This window comes from Cucumis melo, chromosome 1 (genome assembly GCF_025177605.1).
Source record: "Cucumis melo cultivar AY chromosome 1, USDA_Cmelo_AY_1.0, whole genome shotgun sequence".
Taxonomy (NCBI): Eukaryota; Viridiplantae; Streptophyta; class Magnoliopsida; order Cucurbitales; family Cucurbitaceae; genus Cucumis; species Cucumis melo.
In genome coordinates, this window is record NC_066857.1 from 30,454,353 (window position 1) to 30,463,424 (window position 9,072).

The following is a 9,072-nucleotide window of genomic DNA, read 5'->3' on the forward strand; positions in this document are numbered from 1 at the left end:
TTTCAAAATACGGGCATTTTTGGCAAAATAAAAATTTCCCAAAGGACATGGAACATGCAAGGCTACAACACACCCCCACTTAAAAATTTGTTTTGACCACAAAGCACTCTAAGTAAGATTCTAAGGATGGAAAAAAAGAGAACAAACACAAAAAACCTCCCCTGGTATTCTAGTTCTTCATGGAAGCTTGCTTGCACAAGTTTCAAGTTTGGTTATACTTTATTTCCCTTTATTCCTACAACAAGAAATCAAAAATTTCTATCAAACGTTATTAAATGGGCTAAAAAACTTAAAAGTATGTGCAGAATTTAAAAAAAAATGCAATAAAATTTAGCATTGTTTAAGGTCAGTTGCACGACCGTACTCTCCGTAGTTCAACCTGGATCAATAACCAATGATTTCTTTCCTTTTCGTGTAATTCTTGAAGACTTTCCATGCTTTGGTTGACTATGGATGGAAAACTTTTATTCTTGGCATGTTTTTATCATAGAAAAATGTAATTGATCACAAGCGTAAAGTTTGAAGCCACAATACAATAATCAAAGTCAAAGAAATACTTTTATTCTAAGCTTACATTTTTCTCTAACCTTGCATTTGCAACTTCCCATTCTAGGTTGTTCTAAGTTTTGCTCAAAATAAGGTTTTAAGGTAGGATCTTCTTGAGGATTGCTTGGCCCTAAAGTAGTTTCTTTAAAGTTTCTCTCTCCTCTTTCTTCTTAATCTTTGTTCTATTAATCCCATGTCTTCAAAGGCTTCTATGTTATTTTATGTTAATTAAAGGAGAAGACATGCACCGAAGAGTAAGAAGAGTAAAGATCATGCACATCCTATAAGCAAGAAAAGGAAAAGAGAGCATGCAAAGTAATTTCCCAATTCAACCCGAATCAATGGTCAATAGTTTCTTTCCCCATCGTGCGATGCTTGAAGACCTTCCAAACTTTGGTTAACTACCGATGGAGGACCTTCCAAGCCAGGAGTGGATCAAAAAGAAAGAGGAAAGCAAGAAATGTTAGATGGAAAAATTTTATTTCTTACATATTTTTGCCTTAAAAAGGTGTAGTTGATAACAAACTTAAAGTTTGAAGCTTCAACTACAATAATCAAAGTCAAAGAAATCATTTTGTTCTAAGGTTACCTTTTTCTCTATGCTTGCATTTGCATCACCTCATTTTAGGTTGTTCTAAGTTCTGCTCAAAGTAGGGTTTTAAGGTTGGATCTTCTTGATGAGAAGACATGCATAAAAAAGAAAGAAGAGTAAAGATCATGCATATATTATAAGCAAGAAAAGGAAAAGAGAGCATGCAAAGTAATTTTCCAATTCAACCCGGATTAATGACCAATGGTTTCTTTCCTCTTCGTGTGATGCTTGAAGACTTTCCAAGCTTTGGTTAACTACCGATGGAGGACCTTCAAGCTATGAGTGGATGGAAAAGGAAGAGGAAATCAAGAAATGTTTGATAGAAAAGTTTTATTCCTTGCATATTTTTGCCCTAGAAAGGTTTAGTTGATAACAAGCTTAAATTCTGAAGCCTCAGTGCAATAATCAAAGTCAAAGAAATCATTTTGTTCTAAGTTTACATTTTACTCTAAGCTTGCATTTGCATTGCCCCATACTAGGTTGTTCTAAGTTTTTCTCAAAGTGGGGTTTTAAGGTTGGATATTCTCGAGGATTGCTTGACTCTAAAGTAGTTTCTTCAAAGTTTCTTTCACTCCTCTCTCTTCTTAATCTTTGTTCTATTAATCCTATGTCTTCAAAGGCTTCTATGTTACTCTATGTTATTTAAAGGAGAAGACATGCATCAAAGAGCAAGAAGAGTAAAAATCATGCACATACTATAAGCAAGAAAAGGAAAAGAGACAATGCAAAGTAATTTCCCAATTCAACCAGGATCAATGACCAATAGTTTCTTTCCCCTTCGTGTCATGCTCGAAGACCTGCCAAGCTTTGGTTAACTACCGATGAAGGACCTTCCAAGCTAGGAGTGGATGGAAAAGGAAGAATAAATCAAGAAATGTTAGATAGAAAAGTTTTATTCCTTGCATATTTTACCTTAGAAAGGTTTAGTTGATAACAAGCTTAAAGTCTGAAGCCTCAATGCAATAATCAAAGTCAAAGAAATCATTTTGTTCTAAGCTTAGCTTTTGCTCTAAGTTTGCATTTGCATCGCCCCATTCTAGGTTGTTCTGAGTTTTGCTCAAAGTAGGGTTTTAAGGTTGGATCTTTTTCAGGATTGTTTGGCCCTAAAGTAGTTTCTTCTAAGTTTCTTTCTCTCCACTCTCTTTTTAATCTTTGTTATATGAATCCTATGTTTTCAAAGGTTTCTATGCTATTCTATGTTATTTAAAGGAGAAGACATGCATCAAAGAGCAATAAGAGTAAAGATCATGCATATACTACAGCAAGAAGAGGTAAAGAGAGCATGCAAAGTAATTTTCTAAAGGAAATGCAATCACAAACCCGAGCTCCGTGCTCAAGGGTTGGGTAGACAATGTTTTCTAAGCAAGAAATCAAGGTAGACATGGTATTTATTCTAAGAATAGAGCATTTAAAAGTTTTTAAAATATGGGCATTTTTGCAAAATAAAAATTTCCCAAAGGACATGGAACATGCAAGACTACAACTCCCCCACCCACTTAAAAATTTGCACTGTCCTCAAAGCACTCTATGCAAGATTCTAAGGATGGAAATGAAAGAGAATGGACACAAAAAACTTCCCCTCGTAGTCTAGTTCTCCATGGAAGCTTGCTTACAAAGGTTCCAAGTTTAGTTATAGTTCATTTCCTTTTATTCCTACAAAAAGAAAACAAAAATTTCTATCAAATTTTATTAAAGAAGTTGACAAAAAACTTAAAAAATGTGCAGAATTTAAAAGTAAACAGTAAAATTTTGTATTGTTTAAGGTCGGTTGCATGACCGTAGTCTCCCTAATTCAACCCGGATCAATAACAATGGTTTCTTTCCTCTTTCTGTAATTCTTAAAGACCTTCCAAGCTAGGAGTGGATGGAAAAAAAAAAGAGAAAACCAAGAAATGTTAAATGAAAAAGTTTATTCCTTGCCTATTTTTTCCTAAGAAAGATGTAGTTGATAACAAGCTTAAAGTTTGAAACCTCAATGCAACAATCAAAGTCAAAGAAATCATTTTGTTCTAAGCCTACATTTTGCACTAAGCTTGAATTTGCATCACCCCGTTCTAGGTTGTTCTAAGTTTTACTCAAAGTGGAGTTTTACGGTTGGATCTTCTTGATGATTGTTTGGCCTTAAAGTAGTTTCTTCTTCTCTCCTCTCTATTCTTAATCTTTCTTCTATTAATCCTATGTCTTGAAAGGTAAATGTTATTATATGACATTGAGTTGAGAACACATGCATCAAGAAGCAAGAAGAGTAAAAATCATGCATGTACTATAAGCAAGAAGGGGAAAAGAGAGCATGCAAAGTAATTTTCCAAATGACATGCAATCAAAAACTCGAGCTCCGTGCTCAAGGGTTGAGCAGACATATTTTTCTAAGCTAGAAGTTGAATGATACAAGAAGTTGGGGCTGTTTTGATACAAGAAGGCCGACCGATTGAATTTTTCAGTGAGAAGTTGAATGAATCTAAACAAAAGTGGTCAACCTATTAGCAAGAGCTCTTTGCTATTATTCGCACTTTCCAACATTGGGAGCACTATTTGGTACAAAAAGAGTTTATCTTACATAGTGATTACCATGCTTTAAAGTTCCTTAACTCTAAAAAACATTTGAAAAGAATGTATGCACGATGGGTTATGTATTTACAGAAATTTCAGTTTGTTTTTCGACACAAACCAAGTAAACAAAACGTAGTTGCTGATGCTTTGAGTCAGAGAGCTCATATTCTTGTGACGTTAAACACAGAGATCGTGTGCTTTGATTGTTTGAAAGATTTATATGTTGATGATCCAAATTTTGCAAAGATATGGACTTCTTGTGTAACAAACGAATGGTGTGGAGAATTTTTCCTTTACCAAGGATTTTTGTTTAAGGGAAATTTGTTGTGCATCTCTAACACATCTTTGTGAGCCCAACTAATTCAAGAGTTACATGCTAATGGCTTAGTTGCCCATACAAGGAGGGACAAAACAATACAACCTGTGGCAGCTCGTTTCTTTTGGCCATATTTGAAAAGAGATGTTGGAAAATTTGCTCAACGGTGTGGAGTTTGTCAATCAGCTAAAGGACATTCCTAAAACACAAGACTATATACTCCTTTGCCCATACCTAATGACATTTGGGAAGATATATCAATGGATTTTATCCTTGGGTTTTCAAGAACACAAAGGGGAGTTGACTCTATTTTTGTGGTTGTTGATCAATTCTCTAAAATGGCACACTTTTTGCCATGCAAGAAAACATTCGATGCTAGTGTTGTGGCGAAATTATTTTTTCGTGAGATTGTGCGGTTACATGGCATTTCAAAATCTATCACTTCAGATCGGGATGTGAAATTTGTTAGTTAGTTTTTAAGGATCTTATGGAGGTGTTTTAACACATCTCTAAAGTTTAGTAGTGCTTACCACCTGCAAACTGATGGACAGACAGAGGTTGTTAATAGAACTGTGGGAAATATGCTTCGTAGTTTGGTTGGAGAACATCCTAAAAAGTGGGATTTATTTTTGCCACAAGCAGAATTTTCCTACAATAACATGCCTAATAGATCTACTAAATTTAGTTCGTTTCAAATAGTTTACACCAAAGTACCTAACAACACATTTGATTTACTTCCTAGTCAAAAGGAAATGTGCAGAAAAGCTAACACAATGTCTAAAGATATCATCAATATCAGTGATAGAGTAAAGCAACATCTTCAACAAGCCAATACATAATATAAAAAGCATGCTGACCAAAAATGACGAGATGAAAAATTTTAGGTTAGAGATCTTATTATGGCTTACCTTCGACGCGAGATACATCCCATTGGTTCGTATTCCAAGCTGAAACCACGAAAAATTCATCCTTACAAAATATTGCGAAAAATTGGTGCTAATGTTTATGTTTTGGACTTACCGCCATCAATCTACACGTCCTTTACCCTTAATGTTTTAGATCTGACCATGTACCATCCACCAGATGGACTATTGAAGAATCTGAAGATGAGAAGTTTGGCATGAAATTGGACCACGCAGACTCCTTAATCGGAACATCGTGACCACGAATGTCGACCAAACTAATTTGTTTCCAAACGCCATGTTGAACAACAAAGATGATTGATCTCCAAGGGTGGTTAACGTGAGGACACGTTCTTTCTGAAGTGAGAGGGAACTGATGAAGATCTAACCATTAGATCTAGGGTTAGTTCTTTTAGTTTATTATTATTTTATTATGTTTAGTAATTTGGGCTTGTAGTAATTTTCTTATTGTGGGTCTTATTGACTTTCCCAGCCCTTGTTCTTTTAACCTAGTTTATATTTCATTGCTCAAAGATCCTACATCAGTTTTTTTGAACATTAACAATGAAAATACATTGAAATATGCATTTCTAGCCAAGTCTAGACAGATTTCTTTCATTATCTCTACAAATTGTTCTTGTCTCTACATCATAACCTATACCATGATATGTCCTATAAATAGAGGAGTATGGGTGCCTTTGTAAGATACACCATAATTGAGTTCAATTGTCTTCTCTTCTCCCTCTCTTCTCTATTCTTCTTTTGTATTCTTGCATTGTTCTCATTTAGTTTTTGGTTCTTCATTTTATAACAAATATAAGTTAGTTTCTTTGTTCTTTGTTATAGTTTTACCATGTCAAGTCTTACCAAATTAGAATTTCTAACTCTTGATATCATTGGTGATAATTATTTATCATGGGTGCTTGATGCTAAAATTCATTTAGATGCCATGAATCTTGGAGAAACGATTAAAGAAGGAAACACGACTTCTTTTTGACTTACTAGAGAACAAAGCATGTGATAATTAACCATTTTGACGTATATCTTTAGAAATACATCAAAATGGTTATCACAAGCTTTGTTCTCTAGTAAGTAAAAAAGAAGTATAAAACTTATACTAATAGAAAGTAAACAACTAAATTATAAAAACAAATCATAAAGAACCCCTAAACTATATATAGATCTTAAAATAATTGAAATAAGAACCAAACATAAACAATCACATAAATCATAAAGAAATTAAGATGAATTAAACCATAATCTTATTATGAATTAATAATATTTTTAACAAACAATAATCATGTAAATATGTAAAATTACAACATGCAATAGTTATAGATGATTACATTCTCAAATATTTAAATTATGCATGATGTATACATGGATTATTGCATGCAATGTTCACAAATACCAAAACACAAAAAAACAAACTAATATTATAACCTATCTTTTGCAAATGATAAAATTGTAGAGACTCGTGCTGATAACGTGTTATAAAATAAAGAACCAAGAAACTAAATAAGAATAATGCAACAGCACAAAAGAAGAATAGAAAATAAAGGAAGTAGAGAACAATTGAACTCAATTATGATGCGTATTACAAAGACACCACACTCCTCTATTTATAGAACATATCATGGTATATGTTACATTATGAAATTTAATGGGCTGAATGTTACAATATGGAATAGAATGAGAATTGTAACATATATAGGTGTGAATATCTACATCTATAATATATCATTATATTTATTATACTTTTATCTTTTTTTTTAAGATTTATTTTAAATAATTAATAGTTAATTGTTTTTCATAAACTAAAAGCAATGTCTCTTCCATTATTTAAGACTACTAACTACTAATTATTTACAATTTTTTTTACTATTCCAATGAAAATAACCACAAAACTAATGACATTCCAAGTTGTTATTATTTATTTATTATGTATTGTTAAAAATAAAAAAAGTGCAAATGTATGCTTTAAAAATTTTATTTTAAGAAAATAATAATAATAATTTTTTTAATAAGTAAATTATATGTAATGAGATTTTCAAATAATACAACATTTCCATAAATGATTAATATCTAAATTAATAAAAATAATATTTAAAATAAGTGGTATAAGATTAATAAAATAGATAAAAGAAGTAGAAAGGAAAGAAGATGAAATACTATAATTCAAAAAGTTTTGTTGGTTTGAATTTCTAAATATTAATTATATAATTAATAATTTTATATTTACTTATATTTAATAATTGAATTTCAAGAGTTATGCTACACTTTATTTTTTTTAATTCCAAAAACCTTTTAGCTTTTCAAATTTTGATTCATTCTTTTGGAAAATGATTTTATTAATTTTTTTATCGTTACAAAACCATCTACTAACTACATTAATTAGACAATTCACACCAATAATAAATAAATAAATTTTTGCTATATAAAGAGTTATCCTCTACTATTGTTTTCGAAAATCTTAATTCATTTTTCTTAATTTGTTTGTTGTGTATTTTTTTTCTCAATTCATTCTCTCAAATTTTTTCAAGAATGCATAACAATATTTTTGTATTAATAAGATATGTATATATGCTTTGACAAATGTTGTCAAACTAAGGTATCAATTATTTGACAAGTTAATTTATATAATAGTCTTACACCAATAATAAAAAGTTCTGTAATGTTTTAACACTCTCACTGTAACATTTTTCAATACAACTTTGGACTATAACTATGTAAAGTCAACATTTATTTTTATTCAAAAGAAAACTTTTTTTTTCCTAATTTGTTTCTTTTTCTTTCTCAACTCACCCTTTAAAATTTTTTTGTTTGTATGAATGTAGAGTAGTGATTTGCACAGAAATATTACTTTGATAAAATGTTTTCAAACTCATAAATTTTGTTAGTTCATTTATGGTTTTAAATTTTCTTACAGTTCACTTGGTGGTAATTTTGTCATTCAATAATAAGTATGTGAAAAGGTTTCTCCCATATTTTTATTTCTAAACAATTAATAAAATAATTTCATATAGTTTTCTCGAGTTTTAAAGTAGTTTGAATGACTCTTAAATTTAATTGATAATTAATGTTATAACCATTCATTATTGCATTTAAGTAAATCAAATTAATGATTAAATTACTTTATTCAAGAATGAAGTTACGAAATTATTTGTTCTTATCACAAGTAAAACAATAACCTAATCAAATTCTAACCTCGATCAAATCACATTTATAAATAGATCATTGGATTCATAAATCAAATAACATAAAAGAACAACATTGAACAATTAGGTATACACATGCATAGAATTATGGAAGAATTCACACTATAGCGTTCTTTTTAAGATTTCTTCTTTTTTAGCATCTTATTAGCTTACCACCATCAAATCGGTAGAAAACTACAAAGAAAATACAAGCATGGAGGTGATGAAAAAGGGAAGTTTATAAGGTATACTCTCTTATTTCCTAACTTTTCTCTGTTTCATCATAAGGAAAGTAAATATTAAAATAATTTTTTGTTAATTTATGCTTTTCAATTCCGACTAGGTGGAGAGGGGTTTAAGACTAAGAAGTGATTGATTATGACAAATCATGAACAATTCAATAGTGCCAAATTTGAAGAAAGATGTCTTATGAGATTGTAAAAAATGGTGAGCCTAGAAGAGTTAGTAAGAAATAAAAAAGGAAATTCTAATGGGAAATTCTAATGTTAATTAAGCACTGAAATGAACGAATCAAATCTGAAAAGTTTGTTATGATGAAATTATTCATCTTTAAGATGTGAAATATAGTTCATAATTTTAATTTACACATTTCTAACTTAACCACATTAGATTAATTTGGTTGTTATATATGTTTTTTTAATTATTAACTTAAATAATAAAGTCATCTAACAGTTAGAATGTATACGGGAGAGAGTTTGTTGACTAATATTATCTTGTGTATGCTTACTTTCATGTATCTAAAAATTATATATATTATAATAATATGAGATCACACAATATGATATTCTACTATATTTAAATATACAAATTCATAATATGCTATTTATACAAATCTCACTTTTTTATATATTAAAATAAAATGACAAATCTCACGTACAATGCACCCGCTGCAAACTAGCATATATAAAAAGTGCACGTGTATACATAAGATAAGACTTTAATATGCCA